Here is a 23,015-nt window from a genome sequence, read left to right on the forward strand (position 1 = left end):
AATGCTGATCTAGGATCATGTCTCCCCTGTCCATATAATTTTAATAATGATTTAAAACAAAGCACTGATTCTAGATCAGCACTCCTACTGAGCCTCTAAATACAGGCCCTGGTGCCTAGTCATCTATAGTTATAAGCTGGTGCCTAGTCATCTACAGTTATAAGCTGGTGCCTAGTCATCTACAGTTATAAGCTGGTGCCTAGTCATCTACAGTTATAAGCTGGTGCCTAGTCATCTACAGTTATAAGCTGGTGCCTAGTCATCTACAGTTATAAGCTGGTGCCTAGTCATCTACAGTTATAAGCTGGTGCCTAGTCATCTACAGTTATAAGCTGGTGCCTAGTCATCTACAGTTATAAGCTGGTGCCTAGTCATCTACAGTTATAAGCTGGTGCCTAGTCATCTACAGTTATAAGCTGGTGCCTAGTCATCTACAGTTATAAGCTGGTGCCTAGTCATCTACAGTTATAAGCTGGTGCCTAGTCATCTACAGTTATAAGCTGGTGCCTAGTCATCTACAGTTATAAGCTGGTGCCTAGTCATCTATAGTTATAAGCTGGTGCCTAGTCATCTACAGTTATAAGCTGATGCCTAGTCATCTACAGTTATAAGCTGGTGCCTAGTCATCTACAGTTATAAGCTGGTGCCTAGTCATCTACAGTTATAAGCTGATGCCTAGTGATCTACAGTTATAAGCTGGTGTCTAGTCATCTACAGTTATAAGCTGGTGCCTAGTCATCTACAGTTATAAGCTGGTGCCTAGTCATCTACAGTTATAAGCTGGTGTCTAGTCATCTACAGTTATAAGCTGGTGCCTAGTCATCTACAGTTATAAGCTGGTGTCTAGTCATCTACAGTTATAAGCTGGTGTCTAGTCATCTACAGTTATAAGCTGGTGTCTAGTCATCTACAGTTATAAGCTGGTGTCTAGTCATCTACAGTTATAAGCTGGTGTCTAGTCATCTATGGATATAACCTGAGGGACAACAGAGAATTAGCTGGTTAGTTTATGATGCTTTCTGTCTGGACCTGGACAGCCTGCGTGTCCTGCTGCCTGTCTGCCTGTTCTGGCCCTGGGTCCCCCCTTGGTCTGACCCTGCGTCTGGGTCTGGTTCACCTCCCGTCCTTCTCCCTGACCTTGGTCCTCCTGTCTCTGGGTCTCTTGCTGTTGGGCCTTGTCACCACTCTCACTGCCTGTCCTGTTCCCATCTCACACTGACAGTCTCTACTAGCTGAGGGAGCAAGAGCGCCGCCCCTCTGGGTATCAGTGGTAGTGACCGTTCCTGTGCCCTCCCTGGGACCCTGCTCTGGGCCAAACAGGTCCTCAGACAGAGCCTGAGCTGTTCCGGTAGATAGAGCAAGGCTGGCCGCAAGCACAGTTCCCTCCCCTGTCATCGTTCCCTGCACTGTCCTGGGGAGAGGCTTGGTCCACATCCTCTTAATCATCAAACATCTCAGGTGTGAAGATTCTCTGGTCTTCCTCTAGCAGGGTGAGATCGTCTGGGCTCAGAACTGGCAGGGACCTCCACAGGGGAGGGGTCTAGAACCGGACCCTGGTCCTGGCTGGGAGGGGTAGCGCCGGCCCCTCACGGGCCTTCCTTCCTGGGCAGGGGATCCAGACTTACATTCTCCTGGTTCTCTTTCTCCACCTCCACAGTCAGGCCGAGGCGGGTTGACCAGAGGACCACAACGCCGGCCTGGGTCCCGGGCCTGGAAGATGGGGGGGTCTTGAAGCGAGTGGAGCTCACAGGGGTGGAGGTGGTACAGGTGGTGGTAGAGACGGTGGGGGAGGGGCCTTGGGATCACTCTTCAGATGAGCGGAGGGGTGTTGCTGTGTCTGCTTCTGCTTCTGGTTACGTGCCCACAGAGAATACACACGTTATGGGAAACCATAGAAAGGAAAGACAACACAGTTGTATGAAGACTGTTATAATACATTTAGAAATTCAGATGAGCTGGGCAGTTGATTTGAGCAGTCATCAGGTGTTGACAGTAAAGGTGAGAAAATAACGGGGAAAGTACATTGACGATGCCAACATTGGCCTCAAGGATCCTATATGCTGGGCCCGTAACAGCTAGGTTAGTGTACAGTACACTACACATGTTTAGTGGCTTAGGTGTGTGGGCAAAGGATGTCTTTCTGACTCTTGTCCAGAACAGTGCAGAGGAGAAGAAATCACCACCACCGTTTCACGCTCAATATAACACAAACAATGGTCGATGTGATTTAATTAAAAGCAACAGTCTAACATCTGCTCATCAAGCTGCTTGCCTCAGACCAACCAAGCATCAGTCAGCCATGTAGAAGGTCTCGTAGTAATGAGACAGATTGGTGCACACAAACTCCCCCCACCTGATCCAGCTCCTGCCACCCCCACCCACCCCTCAAAACACAATTGAGCAAACAGCTCAGCCTTACAGCGACCCAAGTAACGCGACAGACAATAGACTGGAGCTCTAGAACGGAGTGTATCCACCTCATTTACAAACCCAGTGACCTCATAGTACTATCATTCCGTTAGGTTCAGACCCATGTTTTTCTATGGATCCATCCTCAGTGAGGTTCAAGGTACCATATGAAACCTGATCTCGCTGCATTTACGCTCGCTTACCTAAAACATATATACACAACGTTTTGTACATCAACATGTCTTAACATTCCTAAAGAGGAAGAAATGTAAAATGTTTTGACTAAAACCGAAGCGAAGAATCCTGAACGTTGGTCAAATGAAACCCTGGAGGGAGGAAACGGCAACGGCATTGCTCCTCTACAACCCTAACATCTTTGTTCCACTACATTTATTTATCAGAGAAGTAGATCCAAAAAGCCTCACATTGTTCCCCTGTTCCCATCCACTTTACTAGGACAGAACTGTTCTAATAATATCATCCCATCATGAATAACAAGATAGATGAACACACCAGATGTTGGTCTGCAGTGAGATCATGTAGTCGAGGTAGTGGGAGACTGACTGATGCAATGGACTCATTAGGAACCACGTATACAAGGAGCTAACGTAAAGAGCTCTGGATGAAGCTTTCATATGTTTTTATGCACCAATCAAACCTCTGACTGATAATCTACCAGGACCTGACCCCCTGTATCTGGGTGTGGGGCTCTGGGACCTGAGAGGTGGTAGTATGGTAGTGTGGTGCATCGTTGCCCAGAGAAGGCTGTCTGAGCTGGGGCTAGGACTGGGCCGACAGTGGGACAGATCTTCCACAGTCACTAGAGATTGACTGGCTGGAGACAGGATGGTGGTGCTGTTGAACGTCTGGCTCCCTGCTCCATGGGTCTCTCCTGCCCCCTGTTGGCACCTGGAGAAGGCCATCAGCGACTGCATAGCACAGATGAAGGCGTTGTGGTGCCTGAAAAGGTTATGCACCCACTTGTACAGACCTGGTGTAAACAGAGACCAATCTTGTTGGTGGAATATAAAATATAAAAACAAAATTATTCCCACTTTTCTAATAACACTTATTTTATCAATCCTCTAGGTTAAAACCACAACACACCTCTATCTTGTGGACAAGCATCACCACCAAGTGCCCAAGATAAGAAACTACACATTGTGTCAGGCAACGGAGACATTCAAGGTTTTGTTTGAGTAATTCAAGCTCGAGTGGCTGCAACCTGCGATCATTTATTTCAGTACCTGAGATGTATTTGTTGGGGTTGTTTCCAAACCGGTCGTCTACCAGAATGAGGGCTCCCCAGTCATTCTTGTGTCTGATACACCTGTGCTAGTAAAAACATGTTCAAGTTCAGGTAGTAACCTCCTGGTTTTCAAAATGATCAAACATTTTTATGCTTACTGATCATGAGCCTGATTTGTGAGCTAGGAAGAAGCCTCCTGTGATAGGCTGAGTTGAGGACAGAGAAACAAACAAGAACACAAAGAGACCCGCACCTGACCAGGGCTTGGTTGAGGGCTCTGTAGGCCTGGATCTCATACCAGCGGGAGCCTGACAGCAGACCCCTGACTTTACAGTGCTGGTCATTATACTTCCTCTTCAGCTCCACCTGAAAACACAGCAGGAATGTTAGATGGAGACACGGACGGGTCATCAGGACACTGCCATACTGCCACCACAGACCAAATCAAAGCTGAAAACATAGCAGGAATGTTAGATGGAGACACGTCACGGGGCGGGTCATCAGGGGACTGCCATACTGCCACCACAGACCAAATCAAAGCTGAAAACATTGCAGGAATGTTAGATGGAGACACGTCACGGGACAGGTCATCAGGACACTGCCATACTGCCACCACAGACCAAATCAAAGCTGAAAAAGAGCCGAACAGACAACGGGAGACCGACTGGTATGCTTACAATGACATTGAAAGATTAATAATAGAAAACATTTGTCCCGTTTTAAAATCTGGTTAGCTGAAGTCACTAGTCTGTTACATATGGCAAGGATTTAGCCTGATATCTCTGGCAGATCCATCACATTTGATAAGATATGGCAACCCTTTCTGTCTTATCTATCATGTGATGGGCAACATGACAGAGTCTGCAATCCACCCCAAATTTCAATAAAAAAAATGGTGCCGATTATTTTCTACTCTGTCATGGCACTGTTTTTGTTTTCCCTGTCTTCTTTCAGGGGGTGGGGGTGTTATTGTTGTATTGTTTGCTGTTATCTGTCTGCTTGTAAAAATGAACATGTATAAATAATGTAATTTTGTTATGTTACAGCCTTATTCTAAAATTACATGTTTTCCTCATCAATATACAGACACACAATACCCCATAATGACAAAGTTAAAACCGGTTCAGACCCTTTGCTATGAGACTAGAAATTGAGCTCAGGTGCATCCTGTTTCCATTGATCATCCTTGAGATGTTTCTTCAACTTGGAGTCCACCTGTGGTAAATTCAATTGCATGTGAACAATGTATGAACATTTCCCGCTATCCCCACAATTCTTGTCAAACACGATTACTAATAGATTTAAAGAAAGTGTAGTTGTTCAACACTGTACCGAAAGTTTCGTAAGAGAGCGCATAGATACAAAATACTAATCGCTAGTGTGAATAACGGCAAAACATTTATTTGTGTATGTTACATCGATATTTAGTCGATCGATACACCCCAGACTTTTGGCCATCTGTTTCAGCTAGGTTTGTTTTCCAGTTGTAGTTCACCGTCTACACGTAAGGCACATTTCTTACAGACCTACATTCTAATTAAACAAACGGACAATAGATACAAGTCCACTAAGTGTTCTAGAATGAAGGAAAATATGGGTCAGTTCAAGAGGGTGATATGTGAAAACGGGTTTCTTTACCCTATGTCATTATAATCAAACCCAATCATTAATCTGAACTTTATTATAGCTTCAATATGCTTGTACTTGAAAGTTTGGATGAACTGCGAACGTTACAGTTGCGTTGGAAAAATGACACGCTCACGAAATTCATCTGATTAATTCATTACGAGTATGATTTACATTCATAATTTTAACCACAATGTAACAAATAAGCAAACTGGTTTTAACTTTAGCAAACATCGTCAACATTAAATGTGCTCACTTAGCCTATCTTCATCTCCCTCCGTTGCATTGTATTTTCTACTTTTAGCACCCTGGTCAAAATGGTGCGTGCGCTAGCAAGGTCAAATTGTCGGGACCCCGGTTCCCCTATTGAAATTGTCTTTAGGTCAGGAATCAGATTCAACCGCGGGCCAATTTTTTTTCTGGAGAAGATGGTCAGGGGCCGAAACATAATTCCAAATAATTTGTAGACTGCAAATTGACCGCAAGAAACCCAAACAGATATAATATTTGACTAAAACATAATTTCAAACCTAGCTTACATTTGGATATGATCACATATACAGTGCCTTTGGAAAGTATTCAGACCCCTTGACTTTTCCCACATTTTGTTACATTACAGCCAAATGGCATGTCTTCCTAAAATTTCTTATAACACAAACTCTCTTTGTAAAATCGAAATTCTAAGAACGATAGTGTGTTGAATAGACTTACAGTGGATTCGGAAAGTGTTCAGACCCCTTGACGTTTTACACCATTTGTTACATTACAGCCTTATTCTAAAATTAATTTATACAATTTTTTACTCATCAATCTACACACAATAACGCATAATGACAAAGCGAAAAACAGGTTTTTAGACATGTTGGATAATTTATTAAAAACGGATACCTTATTTACATAAGTATTCAGACCCTTTGCTATGAGACTCAAAATTGACCTCAGGTGCATCCCGTTTCCATTGATCATCCTTGATGTTTCTACAACTTGGAGTCCACCTGTGGTAAATTCAATTGATTGGACATGATTTGGAAAGGCACACACCTGTCTATATATAGAGCAAAAACCAAGCCATGGGGTTGAAGGAATTGTCTGTAGAGCTCCGAGACCGGATTGTGTCGAGGCACCAAAACATTTCTGCAGCATTGAAGGTCCCCAAGAACACAGTGGGCTCCATCATTCTTAAATGGAAGAAGTTTGGAACCGCCAAGACTCTTCCTAGAGCTGGCCGCCCGGCCAAACTCAGCAATCGGGGGAGAGGGGCCTAGGTCAGGAAGGTGACCAAAAACCCGATGGTCACTCTGACTGAGCTCCAGAGTTCCTCTGTGGAGATGGGAGAAACTTCCAGAAGGACAACCATCTCTGCAGCACTCCACCAATCAGGCCTTCATGGTAGAGTGGCCAGAAGGAAGATACATGACAGCCCGCTTGGAGTTTGCCAAAAGGCACCTAAAGCACTCTCAGAACATGAGAAACAAGATTTTATGGTCTCATGAAACCAAGTTTGAACTCTTTGGCCTTAATGCCAAGCGTCACATCTGGAGGAAACCTGGCACCATCCCTATGGTGAAGCATGGTGGTCATCATGGGGTGTTGTGTGTAGATTGCTGAGAATTTTTTGTAATTTAATCGATTTTAAAATAAGGCTGTAACGTAACAAAATGTGGAAAAAGTGCCTTCGGAAAGTATTCAGACCCCTTGACTTTATCCACATTTTGTTACATTACAGCCTTAATCTATAACGGATTAAATACAAAAAATCCTCAGCAATCTACACAAAATCATAACATTTGACTGAATCTTGTGTAGCCCAGAGCATTATCTTTGACATGAAGTGAGAAGGACAAATCGCTACTTGTCAGACACCACAAAACCACCAAATGTGCTCCAGTGGGCTGATAGGCTAGCCATAGCTGTGGGCCATCACCTGTGCTCTGACCTGCCATCCAGCACCTTTCAGGCATCAGGCAGGGCACATCCATTGAGAACTAATGTGATTCATGTGGGCTGTGGAGTGGGAAGGTGAGGGGCAGACTGGAATCTCAGGGGGAGACGCCAACCCCCTGTAAAAAAAAAAAAAAAGAGCCTGAAGAGGTTTGTTATTGCCTGCCCAGAATTCCCCCTCAGACAGATCTGTTGTGAAAGGGGGAATAAAGGGGGCATACAGCGGAGATGAAGAAGAGCAGAGACAGGAGGTAGGAGGGGGTCTAGACAACACAAGTGATGAAGTTGATCTGGAAAACAGATCTGCTGTGAAAGATGGGAGGATAGAGCAACAGGCAAAGAGATGGTGAGACAGGAGGTAGGGGGGCAGAAAAGGTGGTCGAGTCAACACACGACGAGCAACACGCCATGCCACAAAAAGGCCACAAAAGCATCCATCTCCATCAATTTGCATCCATCCATCAATTAATCTCTCCTGGATTTTCAGCGCTAACCTTTTGGGATTGACAAGTGAAAAGTTCATGTGGCGTCTGACGGGCGGGACATATGGGACATGCCAGCGAACAACAGGGACTGACAGGCAGGTGCAGTGTGTTCACAGCCCAGAGCACCATGTCCCCTAATGACACGGGCATGTACACACTGTTCCCCTCTCTGCTTTCTGTCCTGGGCAGAGAGGTGTGTCATTACTGGATGTCATCATGGTCTGGATGAGTCCGTCCATATTTGGTCTGAGACAAATAAAGAACATGAATTAGATTAGATATAAATGAAGAAACGCCTCACTAGACCATGTCGAAATGGACCTGTAGAAGCCACTCCATTTTCTTCCTGGCCAGATGTATACTACTCATGTCATGGGGGCTCACGAGGCGCAGGCTAGTGGCTGTATGGTGAGATGAGATGTCTCGTCCTGTCTGTTAAACACCAGAGGGCTTGACGCATCTGCTTCTGAGACCACGAACGGAAATGGCCAGTATCCCCGAGCCGCCAATGTCATCGAAATCCAATGGGAGTCCATTTCAGCGTCCCACCCCAAGTGAAAACCATATCTGACATGACAGGATGCATATGTGAAAAAGCCAATTCTAGCTTCTAGCGAATCTCCTCCTAAATGTGAAAGAAACCGCCAGATAGAAGAGATTAGTTAAAATGTCAGGAGATCGTTAGTCGCATGCTCGCTTTGGCCCAGTCCTCCCACCGCTACCTGTTCATGCTTAAAAACATACATTTGACCAGCAAGCATGGTTTGCAGCTGAGCGGACCGGTTTGCGTGTGCCCCCCTGGCAGGCCTAACCATCTTGTGCCTGTCAGTGAGATTGTGGAGCGCTCCATCTGCCTAATGTGGCAGAGCTGACAGCTGGGTGCCTCGTCCTCAGTGTGTCCCTGTAAGACGTGAGCACACACTCACAGGCACCTACCCAGCACGCACACACATTCTTACCCCCCCCCCCCTAAACTGTCTGGCCCTCCTCCTCCATAAAGTATCAAAGCAGAGACACTAGGTCTCTATAAAACTATGTTTGTGTCTTAAAATGTCTGCTGTGCTCCTCATTAAGCAAACAGAGATGCTGTATCAGTGGCCTTTCATTGCCTGTTGAACCAGAGGATTGTTTCTCTCCCTCACACACACACGACTGTGTATTGTAAGACATGCCTGTTGTGGAAAAAACAACTGTACATGTGTATAATGTAACATTGTTTGCGTCCCAAATGGCACCCAATTCCTTATATAGTGCAGGGCTCTGGTCAAAAGTAGTGCACTAAATAGGGAAAAGGGTAACATTTGGGATGCATGTTAAAATGTAATAGTAGCTTAGCAGAGCTTTCGATGTGGAGGACTGTTTACAGTTCACCTTTGATCTCAGGCACGATAACAGGCTAGTAAACGCAGGGCTGCTCTGTGCTTCGGTTAAAACCTTAAAGTTTTGCTGAGAGTTGGGTCTGGGAAAAGCAGTCTAGGCACGAAGGTAGGCGTCCACACTACATGAGGGGTCTACATAAGCTATAGGGGGTACATGTTTGAAATGTGGGACAGGGTCAGTGAGTCCAAGTTAACGTGTGCTGAGAAGGGAATGTCGATATGTGCTTCCATAAAAGGCATAAATGTTAAACAGCTGGGAGAGTAAGAATATATGTACTTTTGTGGCTGTGGGCAGGTGAGCGAGACCATCTGAGTGTAGTATAAGTGTAGTTGTGAAAGTGTGCATGTGAGTGTGATATGAGCATGCGTGCATGTGAGTGTGATATGAGCATGCGTGCATGTGAGTGTGTATCTGACCCCTCTAAGAACCCCGTCATAGCCGAGGCAGCGTTGTGTTGCTGTGTACCTGTGGCTTCCTGCCTGCCCGGCGCCTGCTTGGTTGTTTTAGCGTAGCTGTCAGAGGGGCCGTGGGGACAAACAGTCACAGTGACCTGGACCTGACAGTCATTAGTGTCATGTCCTGTCCCCTCTTCTGGTAATGGGGGTCAGCTAGCAGACCTTACCACCCCCTCAGGGCTCCCCTGGGGCCAGGACAGGCAGCTGACACACCAGGAGGAGAATAAAATAAAAAGGAGAGAGCAAGAGCTGACATGCGGACTGCCATTTACACCATAGATGAGAGGAAAGAGAACTTATCAGAAAATATCTGCTGTGCTGTTGGGTGAACATGTTTCTCAGCATGAGTATCCCCCATGAGCCCATAGCGCTCTCTCTCTCTCCCCCCTCCTTCCTTCGGCTACATCTAGCCTACTCATCTCCCATCCCTCCAAGGCTACTCAAAATGTAGCCTGCAAAAAGGGAACCTGCGATCGGGCTACACGATTAGGCTAAATACTGATGCTGGGCCTCGCGACACTGACCTTAATTTGAACTTACTCTACCTATTGTCTTCTGATTTCGTCCTTATTCGAGTGTAAATATGAGACAAAATATCCACAGAAAAGTGTTATTAACCCACCTGCCTCTGTGTGGCAATCACGATTTGCTCATCTTCACCTAAGGCACGCTCACAATAAAGAAAGTACCCGCACGCGATGCATGCATACTAACCAGTCTTACAGGGGTTTGCATAGTTTACATGGTTTTGTGCATGTACAAGGTGATAGAAATCTCCACGGCAGTACCAGTTTGAAAAGTCGGTTTAATAAAACATTCATATGGATATTTTTTAGACCCGAAGGACCAACCGCACAGACAACCGGTAGAGCAAGTTCAAACGTTACATTATTCAACATTCTGGCTTGTAAGGAAACTTTCCAAGTGTTTGCAGTGCTTTAATTCAGACTGTGTACACAGAAAGCTGGCATCACAGTCAGATTTATTAGGCAACACTGGGCCATGACAAAAAGGTAAGGAAGAATGGAGGGAAGACGGAGGGAGGAGGGATGGATGGAGGGAGGGTGAGGAAGACAAAGGTAGAAACTATCTACTCAAGACAGAACAATCACTTTGGGATTATATTACAGAGCACCAGAAAAAGAAGAGGATGGAGGATGCACTTTGTGTGTGCGTCTCCCTGTGTGTGTGTGTGTGTCCCAGTGTGTGTGTGTGTGTGTGTGTGTCCCAGTGTGCGTATGTGTGTTCAGAACTTTTTCAGTGTTGGCTCTGGAGGTCTGTAGGAAAACATATTGGTAGCCAGCAGATTCTGTGAAGCGCTTCCACCTGTATGTGACTGACTGTACACAACGGTAAACAGGGGTCTTTCTCTCTGGGTCCTCTGCTGTGAAACAGACCTGATGGGCTCACCACCAAGAACTTGTCTCTGGTTCTTACCTGCAGGTCCTTGATGTTGGGGAAGGGGATGCCGACGGTGACCACTGCTCTGGCGTTGTTGTCTGTGAAGTCCAGTCCTTCACTCACCTTCCCTCTACACACAGCCATCAGCAGAGCTCCATTTGGGGGGGACAGAAACATCCCTAACATCAACCCAGTCATCTGTCCTAAACAGATATGACTAGAATTCTTCCACATTTAAAAGGGTACCCAACACCAAACCAATTGGTGCTCAATCCCTTGCACAAGAGAGATACAGAGAGACAGACTGACAAAGATAGAGACACAGAGAGAGAAGAAGAAAGAGAGCGAGTGAGACAGAGACAGCCCAGTCTCACCTCTGTCCCATGCAAACTCTCCACTGATTCTGATGGCATCATAGTACATCTGCAGCAGCTCATCAAAGTCTCTCTTCTCTCCTCCTCTAGGCTCTGTGATCACCGTCTTCCTCTCCTCCAGCTTCTCCCACAGCCCTGTGTTGGTCAAGCGGTCACACAGCTTGTCAAGCCTCTAAGAAAACAGAACACCATTAAACAGAGCAGGGCTTCATGGATGCATCAACAAAAATAATAAACAGTGTGATTTGTTCATATCTTTTCAATTAATCTTTTTCTTAACATTTCTTCATTTGTTTACTCGTTGGCTGGTAGAAATTGCATACTTTTCAAAACTCAGCTATCAGCAGATTCCTGAAGACTACACGCCATAGCCTTCCAACAAATAAATAACTATCAATTGGTCCTAACATGAATCAGGCTTGGCACCACTATGGTATGGAAGCTATTCTTCACATGGGTCTTAATGACCTAATGAAGCAACAGAGCAGGAGTTGAGACTACAGTAAACAGGGAAAAAACTATGGCCATATTACACCAAGAAATGTGGTCCACATTAGAGCCCCCTGAGAAAACCTTTCACATAGCAGCATAAATACTGAGGTTTGTCTGCCAGCCAAAAGCAGCAACCTCTCCTCTCACAAGACACACAGATAAATAGGTTTCCAGGTTTCCTTTCTAGAACTCTAAACTGTTTTCAGAGCTAGTGGGGGCACCTTGAATCCTTTCAGGGCTAAACAGTCCACTACACTGTCCTAACAGCTTGGCATCCAGACACTGCAGGTGTGTGTGTGTCTTAAAGTCTGAAACAAAGTTCACATCATGATGGCACTGGAAGCTCCTCTGTCCCCCAGCCAGTCGTTCTCCCTCCTGTGGCTCAGTTTCCCCCTCCCCTTCCTCCACAAAGTTGATGTGTTTAAACCCCCCCACTCTTCCTCCATCCATAATAAAATCACTGTTGTTGCTGTTGCTGTTAGTGCAAAAAGTCACAGTCTCTCCAGGGAGGAACATTGATCTAAAAGCCCTCTCCTCGTCAGCTCCTAGCAGAGATCTAGTCATGTCTCCACCGTAGCGGATTATTTGCATGGCTTCACAATCAAAGAGCATCTTCATTGGTTTGGAAATGTGTTCGAAGGGTCAAGTAGAAGTTATTCTTGTCTTGTAGTCAGCAGAAAAACTTCTGACAACAGGTCTGGGTTTGGGTGTAGTAGGCCCCAGCCAGGAGCAGTGAAGCAGTGGGAAGATAAAATGGAGGAAGGTGTTTTCATACATGGCCCATGTTATTAAGTGAGATACAGAGAGAGACCAGAACAAATAGAAATTGACCGAAAGAGAGGGAGAGAAATTCAAAGAAAGAGAGATAGCTAAAGAGAAGAGGGGGTGTTTGTACAGGCCATTATCCAACTGTCCTGTTAAGTGTAAATGTGCCGTTACTGTCAGAGAACAGCGGCGTACCCAGAGACGACACCAAAAAAGCATCCAGGCAGTACATAGTTTAAGACAAAGAAGTAGTAGTATTTAAACATTTTTTGCAGTTAGTCGGTTACTCTAACACAGTGAAAGATAGGGAAATGAAACATTACGAGCGCGTGGATGAATGGATAGTTCCTCTAGTTCCTGGCACACCAAGATGACTGACTAGCTACAGCCTGCCTGTGATTGTGAAATGAAGCAGAGGCGTATTTCATCAGGTCGCCTCGCTCAGCACCACAAAACAACCGGGAGGGCCGGGAAACAGGAACATTTGCATCAATAAAACAAGACACTTTCACAAAAGCCGCAGCGTTACATTGACAAGGGCCCCCCGCTTCATTCGTCAACCACCACAACTCCTCCACAAAACTGGTTGTCCGTACAATTGCTTTCCGATCCAATCCTGACTGACAATGGGTGAATTATTCATGTTATGTACTTTAGGATGGGAAACAAAACAGCCATTATCTGCCACACTGCACTTGAGGAAGACCAGAGGAGAGGCCGATTCAAGGAGGAATGGAAGAGGAAGCTCACTCTCTCGACATGCGAAGCTCACTCTCTCACTGATCTAATTGATTGTCTGGGTCACTGTAGTCAGCATCTTGGATTGTTGAGATTGTCCTTTATGCAGCCGACGTAAAACTTCTACCAGGGAACAGCGAGTAACCTGATTACAAAGGGAAGAGTAACCCGATAATAAAACGCCAGCCAGAGCTCTTAAAACACAGAGTGTAAGTCACAAATAGCACCCTATTCCCTATATAGCGCACTACTTTTGACCAGAGCTCTTTAGGCCCCCCTATTGGACATGGTCAAAAGTAGTGGACTATAAAGGGAGTAGGGTGCCATTTGAGACACAAGAAGAGACACATGCACTTGAGCAGCACAAACAGTCTTTGTGCAGAGCTTGTCGTTTATATTCCCCCGAGTTGTAATTTGTAAAGCCCTTATAAAAGCGGGGGGTGAAATACAATCCAGTCAGTGCCACTCCAGCAGGAGCCACTTGGCTTGCAGCAGGGCCCAGGGTAATGGTCCCTAATGCTTTTATCTCTCAGACACTAAGAGTAAACATCACTCTGTCTCCATTCCAAATAGCACACTACTCCATACATAGTGCAGTGCTTTTGACCATGGCCAAAAAAGTAGTGTACTTTAAAAGGGAATAGGGTGCCATTTAGGATGAACCTTCTGTCTCGTTGCTCCAACTGATGCTGCCATTTAATTACGAGCACATTTTCCTTAATCTTGACTGAGTAGAGCTGGGTTCAAAGGCGACGAGGCGAGGCAGGGCAGAGAACAGGCAGGGAGCATAAACATTAAAATCAGTAGATGGTGATAGCGCTGACATCATCCAAGTATTCCTATGCAAACTCCCGATTGCTCATGAAGTATTTGAAATGTGCCGTATTGCTGAATGGGGCTGACTCTTATATCTCAGTGAGTTGAATGGCACCAAACAATTGTTAAGGATCATGGTGAAAGTGGCCACAACTAGTAAAGGATCATAGTCGATGAGGTTGTTTTCATCCTGCCTGAGAGTCAACCAGGGAGCCTCCTCGTAGCCTCCCTGTGTCAGCACGTGGTCCTGTGTGACAACAAATCTAGTAGTCACTATTTCATTAAAGCTTTTGGGGCATTCTGACAAGATTCACATAGAAATCTGAGTTATAGATCCATCAATCTCATTGAAAGCAAGTCTAAGAAGCGACAGATTTGTTCTATCTGCGTTATTTCTAAGCTTCCCGTTTTGAAGTTTCGTATCTTTTACTCTAAGTTTTGTACACCAGGTTCAAACAGCTGAAAAGACTATATTTTGGGTTGTTAAAAACATATTTCACATCGGTTTAGACGGTGGAATGATTCTCTACACTATACTTGCTAGATTTGTCACAAACTGAAATTAGGCCAACTATTCCAATTTTACCAGTCAGGAAATGGGAGGAGCGATTTCTGCCCAATGCAATTTTAATTAAATATCTCGATTTGTGGTGAACTTTAAAGAATTCACCGTGGGGTTCGAACTTGATCATAATAAACTAATTTTAAAGCCTAAAACGACCGCAATAAAAAAGAGATTTTTCTTTTGGGGCATTCTGGTGATCGTAACTTACATAGGGTTTCTAGGGCAGACCAGGGCTTTTGGCGCCGCTAGGTTGCTACGCAGTAGCCGACCAGCAGCGCTTCTGACTTCACGCTCCAGACTGGACACTTGGGGCCTGGCAGGGAGACGAGACAAGGACGAGGGCTGGCTAGGTCTAGGAGACGGTGCTACACTACTCTATGGAGTAGAGGCAGGCAGACCCATGACAGTCACCTAGCTATTCATCAAGGCTCGTCTCCTCTGCCAGACAGCTCACCTTGACCTCTAACTGATCTGACCAAACTAATGACAGCTAATATAATTTTGCAAGAACTATGCACAAGCAATCGGTGCACACCAAAGTGAGGACCTGTGTAGAGTTTATGTGGCCGAGTCCACACGTAGTACACAGAGTATAACTGGTAGGATGCCGTTGTGTGTCATGGTGTGTGTGTGTGTGTGTGTGTGTGTGTGTGTGTGTGTGTGTGTGTGTGTGTGTGTGCGTGTGTGCGTGTAACTTGGCCTCCATGACTAATTTAAGGGCATTATCTGACAGGTAGGTGACGTATCCACAGGGTCTGCTGAAGCGCTACAGTAAATGTCAATCTGCACACTCGGCTGGCGCCCAGGTGCACAAACACAACAGGAACGACCCACAGAGGGGCAAACCATCACACGCACACACACACATTTTAAAGTAAAATGTCTCCTTTTGAATTTACCGGTTGTGTACTTAAACAAATATGAAGGAAATAGATAAGGAGGAAACAAACTGAAGGTGGTAAATGTGTGAATCAAACCCCCGCCCCTAGTGGCAATGTGTAGTCCACAACCACTGGATCTGCAGCAGGCCAGTGCTAGCATGGCCCCTCATTCTACAAGGCACACAATAAGGGTCCAGGCAACATGACATTAGGAGGACTACAGAATTTGGCCAGTCTCAGAGTAACCAACAGGCACAACTAACAGTGAATAATTCATGGTGATTTCTGGGTATGGTGTGTGTGTGTGCGTGCGTGTGTGCAACGCTCAGGTTCTGGCAACAAACAACTTGGTAGAGTGGGCCAGATCTTTGCTTTGTCTAGTCTGGCGGGATGAATGCCACTCTTAGGCACTGAACTCTACACCTCTCTCTTGTGCACGTCTTCCCTCCCTCCCTCCATGGACCCACAATCTCCATATTTCACCTCTTTCCTCTCCACTCCCTCTTTCTGCCCTTCCTCCCATCCCTGATGTCGGTGGGCTGTGTTGGGACGCGTCACTGTTCTGATAGCGCCCGTTAAATTATGGAAGGGGTCTTGGGCGACTGTAGCATTAATGAAACATGCAGGCCTGCCTGCTCCTACGCTGCTTTGTGGTTGAGAGCGGGAAATGTGTTACAGCCTTAAATTATTCCGTTTAAATATGACAGCAACCTTCACGCCAAGGGCGGTGCCAACCAAGTGGCTTCCGCACCACCTGCCACCCCTCCCCTGGTGTCCACACCTTGAGCGTGAAGCTTGGGCTGTCAAAGTTAAGCACTGAAGAAGATCTTCTTGGTATCTACTTGTAGTCTCTTTCTCCAGAAGGGTTAGCTGTTAGTGAGCACAGACAGGGGTCATCATGATGATGTGGTCGGTGACACTTTGCTTCTTGAAAGTCCAATATCTTGAAAACTTGACTGCTGACATTTAAAACATTTTGGGATTGTATCAATAATGAAAAACCCCCCACCAAAATATAGTTTGAGTGGAATTCCCCTTTAAAGCTTTGCCCCCTCAAAGCTGTAGCTTAGCGAAACATTTAGCCTAGCAGCAGCGCACCTCAGGTTTCCACCGTAAAAGGCCATATAAAACATCTCAGCTGGAACAGTAACGATGGATACATCCCTGTCTGAGCAAGGTGACCCATAAACCCAGAGATAGAGGAGAGACACACCCTGTAGAGATGACAGCACACCTTACACTGACTAATAATGTTGGAGCGTGGCTGGAAGACAGCAGGGCAAACGTGTGTGTGTGTCCAGCCTCCTCCTCAGCCTCCTTCAGGCGCCAGCGCGGAGGCCTTTTCACACATACAGCTAGGTGACATCACCCTAATGGCCCTTATCTCAATCTGCTTTAAAAGCATCTTGTGTTTCCTTTTGATCTTTTTACCCCTGGAAAACACTTTTTAATAAGCCCACCTCTCCTCTCCAAACCCCCATGCTGTGTTTTGTCCCTTTCCTCTTGCGGTGCGGCCAGACTGCGAGGCGCGGGCAGAGGGTACCGTGGTTTTAATGGGCATTAACTGGGGGGCTGTTGAGGCTCAAGTGCTACAAAACCACAGCTCCAGGAGGGCTCTGGGAGATGTCTGAGTGTGTAATGTCTGCAAGTAGTGTGTGTGCATGCGTGAGAGAGTACCTTTAACTGTGTTCTTGACTTGTACTGTATGTTCAGTGTGCGTATGTACCCTCACTGTGTCTGCCAGAAGTGTGTGTGTGTGTATCTGTCAGAGGGCGACTGACAGAGCCGAGAGGCTTTGCGGCCTTGCTGTGTGATCTTAGGACTGTATGACTGTGGCCTCTGTCCTTCATACTGCTGCCTCTCTGATAGGCATCATCCAGACACACTGGAGAGGGGCGCCTGGAGACGACCCATCCTCTGTCTCACTCACACACACGGCTCACCGGCTCCAGAGGGCCTCAACAGACTCTACAATTAATACCCCTCATCTCTTCATCATCTTTAAGAGCCGTCTGTCTGCACATTAAATATTAATGCACAGAGGGCATAGAGCTCCTACACTAGTCATCAATAATACACAATACCCACCTAGAGTTGTTCTGTGGCTGTCTCTGCCTGCCTGGCGTCATGGCTGGGGGGAAAGAGACAAAACTGCATCCTAATAGGAGACTTTAAACATTCATATTCTGATAGCACTGATATAGTCTCAACTGGATAGTCAACTAGAGGGAAAACCTTAAGCTTTGACAACATGAAAGGGTCAAATACAAACCATAGGCCTATTGTTAATAAGCATAAAGAATGTGTGCATTGTAAGACACTAAACAGGCACACAAGAAGACACACTAAAGAGGTATGGAGCACTATGCAAAAACACAAACAAATTTTCACATGTAACACTCCCGTATCTGTGCACATGCGAGCACCAACACACAGCCATAGTGACATGAGAGAGCCAGCTGGTCCCTAAGTGGACTGGTGGTGGTGATGTGACAGAGACACAGAGCCTGAATGGAAATCTATTATTCATGGAGGGAAGCAAAACAAACAAAGGAGGACAAAGTATTTATCAATGGGCCCTTAGAAGTGTCTGGTTAACTGAAAGAGAATACCGGGTTTTATGTAAGGTATTTGTCAGCCTACAGCTGTTTAAGAGACACCTATTAGGTCTACATAGGCCTACACTACTGTTCAAAAGCTTGGGGTCACATAGAAATGTCCTTGCTTTTGAAAGAAAAGCTAATTTTTCATCAAATTGATCAGAAATACAGTGTAGACATTGTTAATGTTGTAAATGACTATTGTAGCTGGAAACAGCAGATTTTTTTAATGGAATATCCACATAGGCGTACAGAGGCCCATTATCAGCAACCATCACTCTTGTGTTCCAATGGCACGATGTGTTAGCTAAACCAAGTTTATCATTTTAAAAGGCTCTTGCTCAGGTCCTCTTGCTCAGTTGTGCACCGGGGCCTCCCACTCCTCTTTATTTTCTGGTTAGAGACCGTTTGTGCTGTTTTGTGAAGGGAGTAGTTCACAGCGTTGTACAAGATCTTCAGTTTCTTGGCAATTTCTCACATGGAATAGCCTTCATTTCTCAGAACAAGAATAGACTGACGAGTTTCAGAAGAAAGGTCTTTGTTTCTGGCCATTTTGAGCCTGTAATCGAACCCACAAATGCTGATGCTCCAGATATTTAAATAGTCTAAAGAAGGCCAGTTTCATTGCGAACAACAGTTCGCAGCTGTGCTAACATAATTGCAAAACGGTTTTATAATGATCAATTAGCCTTTTAAAATGATAAACTTGGTTTAGCTAACACAACGTGCCATTGGAACACAGGAGTGATGGTTGCTGATAATGGGCCTCTGTACGCCTATGTAGATATTCCATAAAAAATCTGCCGCTTCCAGCTACAATAGTCATTTACAACATTAACAATGTCTACACTGTATTTCTGATCAATTTGATATTTTAAATGGACAAAAAAATTGCTTTTCTTTCAAAAACAAGGACATTTCTAAGTGATCACAAACTTTTGAAAGTTAGTGTATATTACAGCTGCTATGGACTCGTAGGACCTCTTCCTTTGGCATGCTGTTGAAATCAAACAAAACGTCTTTACTCTCTACTTATCTCAACCTCATACCAGTTGCGCCAAACTTGCTTACACACAGCAAGGATATCATGAGTACATTAAAACACTCGACCTCAATATGTGGTCTCTAGCCCCTCCTGGTGGTCAATGGTAGGAACTGAAGATGATTTAAAGGAGAAAGTGGTGAGTGAAAATTAGGAACACATCAGCTCAGTGGTTCTCAATGGTCGTGTTCACTATGGCACTCTGAAGCTAAACGTTTTGCAACGGAAAAAGAAAATCTATTGAACTTTTTTCAAAACGCGCTATGCTTGGCTACATAGTCCAATTCCTTTCTGAGCATCGTTAACCATCAGATTATTTCTGGATACTATGAAAAAAAATCATGAAACGTAACATCAGTGGTGAGGCTGAAATGAAGGTTGGAGGTTTCTTCTGATCTGTGACTTGCTGATGACATGGCTGCCAGCCTCTAGCTGGATAGAGAACTTGACCCCCAGCTCTGAGGAGAAGGATCCCATAGGAGACAATGTGCCTGAGGTCAGCACGATGCTGTGAACACTGTCCGAGATGTCTGAGAACGCCTGCCACCACACACACACACCACCACGCCCCTTAGGACAGGCAGCGCTCCACGTAATGTAATAATACGCTATGAGTAACATGTACTTTTATCCCCCAATATAAAAGTTGTATACACAGCATTTACGCTCCAGTACATCCACTCATGCTACTCACCAGGGCTGGGTTGAGGCACCAGAAGCTGAGTGTGTGTACGAGGGTCTTGGTCTTGGCACTGTGGCGTCGGCGGTTGGGCTTGGCGAAGAAGCCCTGAGCATCTGGCACGTCTGGAGCAGTGGTCCAGGTGTAGGACTGCTGCAGCACACCGCGGTAGTCCTCTGCAAACCTGACCACGGGAACACGAACAGGACAGAAGTCTTCGTCAGTGATCGAGAGTGATAGTATAATGTATTTTGTAGTATGTCGTTATGTTGATCTTGTTTTTCACCCTGACTACAATGCACATTTCCCAATTAGGACAATACAAATACTGACTGATTGGTAAAGACTGGTTCACAGACTGCTTCTGACCTGCTCTTCTCCCTGCAGAGGAAGTCCAGCACAATGAAGAGACTCTTGAGGACAGAGGAGCTGGCTGAGCTGATGGTGGGGACCTCCAATGTGTCCTCTCTCCCATTCACCAGCCCAACCCCTCCTCTTTCTCCAATACCGCTGCTAGGTGCTTCTATATAGAGGGAGAGATGAGGGAGGGAAGGAGAGATGTGGAGAGAAAAGATAGATGCTGTAGGCCTCCCTAAACACACAAGTCTTGCAAAAAAACAGGGGGTGAAAGTGAGAGAGATCAAAAGACAGGGATTGAGACAGGTGAGAGGAGACCTAGGTGATCAACAACATTATCTGACCTGCAGCATGGAAAAGGTGTCAGTGGTGATGCCCTCGGTATGGAAGAATCCCAGAATCTCCTTGCCATTCCACACCTTACAGGACATCTCATACTCCCTCTCAGCCAGAACACTGCAGCTCTCCTGCATCCAACTACACCACAGGAGGAACAGACAAACTGACAGAGCGCGAGAGCGGCCATCTTAGAACTACTGTTTGATAATGAGGAAAGCAAGTCTAGTGAAGACATTCTTTACAAGTATTGATTACATTTCATTTTTAACCAAGATGGGTTGATTAGTAGACCAGTTGTGCTAGTGCTGGACTAGAAAGAATGTACCAGGAATAGATAGGTAGAGAAACACTACAGTAGTTTCAGTAGGGGAGGAGGTGATGATGAGAGGGAGCTCTTACTTGAGCAGTCTGCAGCAGAAGGCCCAGAGGGGTTAAGGTCTAACTCACTCCAGGAGTTTAGGGTCTATTTACTTGAGCAGGGAACAGCAGAAGGCCCACAGTGGTTCGTGGTTGGAGCATCTGATGTTATGGGTCACCATCCCATCCAGCTTCTCCCTGGCAGACAGCAGCTGGGGTTTGTTCAGGGTGTAGCTGGCACAGTCCTCTATGTTGTGGGCCTCATCCAGAACCCCAATCTGACCCTTCAGGTTGATGTGAATCTGCAGGGGAGGAGAGGGGTAAGAGGAGGGGAAGGAGATAGCCTCCCCTCACTCCTCTCCCGCTCCACCCTAGTAGACCTGCAGTGGGTTTGACCAGGTAGTGTTCAAGGAATATGTTCAGCTAAAAGTAAAAGGACACATCTATTCTTTAATGTGTGAAACCACCTTTTCATCAGGCCTACATCCTCATCACTCACTCCTTCTCTAACTCCAACAACAATTGCCTGCGTCCCTCGTTCCACCAGACTCACGCTCTCCCTGATGAAGGGGTCCAGTAGGTAGCTTTAGGGATAGAAGACTACACCCATCTCTCACTCCTCCTTATCCCAGTCTCTCTGCTCCCCTCACCATGCCTGCCTCTCCCACCAGACCCAAGCTCTCCCTGATGAGGTCCAGTAGATAGTTGTAGGGACAGAATACGATACAGGCATGAGGTCCAGTAGATAGTTGTAGGGACAGAATATGATACAGGCATGAGGTCCCTGGCAGCGTAGTAGGAGCAGGCCCTCAGCCTTCCCCCCAGCCAAACCAGGTCCTCTATGTCCCAGGACTGTTGGAGACCATGGACCCAGTGCAGTGTTCTGGTCCTGCATATTGTGCACGCCGTTTCACGCCTTGCGTGTGGTACGTAAGAGAGAGAGGGGTTGTTTTCATCCTTCACAATACACACATGAAAACTAATTCAGTTCAGCTCACTGGTGACCTTGAGGACCTCTCAGAACCAACACTGATCAATACCTTCATCATGCTTTATACACTTAGGACATGTGCAGACACACACTCAATATAGGCCGGTACCAACAACAACTCTTCTGGCATTACCAATAGCTCGGGGTAATTCCCAAGCGGCAGTCTCCAGTCTCATGTACTAAGGCCCATTACCCGGTCATCAGAGGCGCCTCATCTACCACCATGTCACAACCAGCCGGCACCCCGGTGACACACACGTACGTGACGACTATACTCCGTTACCGCCAAAGGCATGGAAAGAAAGGCAGCTATCAAAGGGGTGGATGGGTGCTCACTTTCTGCAACACATCATGGATAAACTTTTGCACCTAAAACGGTTTTGTTTCAAACGGTTCAGTGTGTATGCGCGAGTGCGCATGTGGCGAAGGTTAAAGGATTAGCGTCCACTCAAGTAATTCTTATATTGGGTCAATGGCAGCTTAGGGGTGTGATTTGACTTCATGACTCCACAAAAAGAGAAAACACAACAGGGGAGTCTTAACCCAACTAAGCTCAGTCAGAGCCAGGTGTATGTAACAAGAGACTGGATTTAGACAGGGCCTAGAGAGTGGAGGGATAAACAGGGCTGATAGAAAGATGAGTGTGATGGAGCTGTGGCCATTCTATCCTCTAGGGTTATCGCGGGGACATCTATTCTCTGTAACAGATCAGGATGTAACACTGTCACCGTGGCGACTGTAGGCTGAGGTGGACAGGACAGATAGACACCTCTGGTGACAGCGAAATAGGGGCTTATTATACGATCAGGCTGACTCATGTGTGTGTGTGTATGTGTGTGCTCATTACACTAGCCCCCTCACCTTGAAGAGAACAGAAGTTAGGACTGTAACAGTTACACTGGCTATAAAGTCTCCCATCCGACACAAAACCTGTCTGAAGACTCGTGACACGTCATCGTGCTAGAGACTGACCAATTGGGGATATGATGGGGTGTGATTGTCACCTGGGGCGACAGTGATGGGGGTTGTCTGCCTGTCCTTTAACTGTGTGGTTGGGTTACGAAGCCTTTCTT

General features: G+C 46.0%; 1 pseudogene; it reads right to left on the bottom strand.

Moving 5' to 3' along the window:
• Positions 1 to 746: 746 nt before the first annotated feature.
• Positions 747 to 22,169, bottom strand: LOC129831580 (Fanconi anemia group J protein homolog; annotated as a pseudogene).
• Positions 22,170 to 23,015: the final 846 nt, after the last annotated feature.

This window comes from Salvelinus fontinalis, chromosome 33 (assembly GCF_029448725.1).
Source record: "Salvelinus fontinalis isolate EN_2023a chromosome 33, ASM2944872v1, whole genome shotgun sequence".
Classification (NCBI taxonomy): Eukaryota; Metazoa; Chordata; class Actinopteri; order Salmoniformes; family Salmonidae; genus Salvelinus; species Salvelinus fontinalis.